General features: G+C 40.5%; 1 pseudogene; it reads left to right on the top strand.

Annotated features, from left to right (window-relative positions):
* Positions 1–2,135, top strand: part of LOC123120893 (wall-associated receptor kinase-like 10) — a 6,639-nt pseudogene extending 4,504 nt beyond the window's left edge.
* The last annotated feature ends 489 nt before the right edge of the window (positions 2,136–2,624 follow it).

The raw sequence follows: 2,624 nt of genomic DNA, 5'->3' as shown, positions 1-2,624 counted from the left end.
CCACTGGTATTAAATCTTCCAGCATACTTGTAGATTTCACATCAAAGGTCTCAGACTTTGGTACTTCAAGGTACATACCGATTGATCAGACTGAGGTAACAGCAACTACAATGCAAGGGGCTCGAGGATATTTAGATCCTATGTACTATTACACAGGACGGCTATCAGAAAAGAGTGATGTCTAGAGTTTTGGAGTGCTTCTCATTGAACTGCTCACTAGAAAGAGGCCAAATATGTATATATCCGCAGAAGGTGAACGGCTGGTTCTACAATTTGGCGAGTTACATGCAGAAGGCAATCTAAGTGAAATATTGGATCCACAAGTTGTGGAGGAGGGAGGTAGCGAAGTGCAAGAAGTGTCTGCTCTACCCGTGTCATGCATACAAATGAGAGGGGAAGACAGACCAACCATGAGGCAAGTGGAGATGGCACTCGAAGGCCTCCAAGCAACCAATGAGGGGAGTGCGACATATGACATGAGAGCGCAATGAAATGAGGAGAACTATACTGCAGCGAGTTATCCATCAACTAGAAGAACAACAAGCTTGGAGGAAGGTAGCAGAAGACACAGTCAAGAAGAAGAGTACATGTTGTCTGCGACATACCCTCGTTAATTAAGTTTGCTTACATTTTTCTTGCGATCAAGTTACATTTGATTGAGTTAATCTAGGGTGTTGTTTGAAGGTTATTTTGGAGCATTTGTTTTAGTACGTGTCTATTATGTGTGTTTGTAAACCAAGTAGAACATTTCCGTTGTCTTTCCTTTTTCCTGCTTATTCTGTCTACTCGAGGTGCACGCGTACTGCATTTCATGCTTGTGCATGGGAATCATTGCATGCACTTTTCAAGCGTTGGTCGAGGAAGCCAACTAGCTAGACTATCAGCAAAAGGACATCACACTTGACACTTGAATGTAAACCAATGGATATTATTTCGCACTGACACAGAGTTCTTGAACAACATTAAATAGTGTCGAGTACATTAGACGTTCCAAATATTCCATGATTCCGGGACCAAAAGCAGATCGATGAGAGATATATATTAGATTAGCTAATTAATTAACTAATCTTCTAAAACTCAAAAGTGCTGCACAGCAGGCGTACGCGTTTGGTGAGATGTGAACCCAACAAAAAGAAGTATTATTAATTGCTGTTGCATCCAGCTGCATTGATTCAAAGAAGTGGATCCCGGCCGATCTAGTCGCACGGGCATCTTCACTCCCTACATACACCCACATATATAGAAAGATATGACATAGCCTATGGAGATATTGTTGTTGCTACAAGTAATATTAAAAGCAGAGACTAATTAGTGTACACTGGTTGAAGCAACAAGTAGCAAACAAAGCCTGAGTCTGAGCCAAGGAACCAAAGGAACACTATGGCTCTTCAGTAACTGAACGCAGATCAATTAGAGAAAATCAACCATATGTTAAAGTCACGGCACATGCTTGAGGAAAACTACCAAGGACACCAAGCGGACATTAGGAACTCTTCTTCCATGCTATACTGCCTCGTCGACTCTTTGTTGCTACTTCATTGGTCATTAGTTGGTAGCGACATTTTTGCAGTTTCATTCTTCTCACATATATCAATCACTGCACAATCCATGTCATATTGCATGGGTGAATAGTTGTTTTCCAGTGTCAACTCCACTTGACGCATGGTTGAACGATCCTCTCCTCTTAGTTTTACGCATGCTACGGCAAGTATGGCTATTTCATTAACATCCTTTCCTCCTTCTTCCATAACTTATGGATCTAGTATCTCCAATAGATTTCCTTTTGCAAACAAGGAAGCGAAGTGTGCAACAAGGCCATCTCCTAAAGACACATATGAAAATGCCTTCTTTCTTTCCTACGAGTTCATTTCCAATGGAACCCTTAGTGACCACCTTCATCGAGAATCGCCAGGATCAATACCATGGGGAGCCTGACTAAAGATAGCAAGTGAAGTAGGCAAAGCTATCTCTTACCTGAACTCAGTTGTAACATTTCCAACATACTACTAGATGATGCCTTCACATCAAAGGTCTCAGACTTTGGTACCTCAAGGTACATACCAATTGATCAGACAGAGGTAACAGCAACAGCAGTGCAAGGGACTAGAGGATATTTAGATCCTATGTACTACTAGTAAGGTACACGTGCATTGCACGCATGAGATTTGGCAACCAAATTATGAATAAATACCACACTATAGCATGTAAGCTTTGAGTCATATATGCATGATGTAGATGTTCGTTGTATTCTTATAGTTCATCTCATTCAAAATCAATTAGTTTTTTATAAAAAAATAATCTATTTAAGATTCATGGAATTGTGCGTTGTAAAGCATAAAGTAAAAACAAATAATGGCAATTCATCTAGAAAAAAAAGTTTGAGCAATTATGATACGGAAGATTCTGGAACAAAGGAGAAGTGCTTGTGTTTTGAGGTTTGTGCATTATGCTTAAGTTCAAGCATAGAGTCCTCTAGATTGTACATGTGGCAGAATCTGGTGGATGTAGATGATATCCAACGGCCAAAAGTGCTCGGATTTGCCATCTCTGCACCGTTGGATTGGCTTCACCCAACGACCATCTTTCAAAGTTATTCGCACACTATATAAGGGAATAGATTCCAC

This window comes from Triticum aestivum, chromosome 5D (assembly GCF_018294505.1).
Source record: "Triticum aestivum cultivar Chinese Spring chromosome 5D, IWGSC CS RefSeq v2.1, whole genome shotgun sequence".
Classification (NCBI taxonomy): domain Eukaryota; kingdom Viridiplantae; phylum Streptophyta; class Magnoliopsida; order Poales; family Poaceae; genus Triticum; species Triticum aestivum.
The sequence above is the reverse complement of the archived record's forward strand: the minus strand, read 5'-3'. Positions and strand labels throughout refer to the sequence as shown.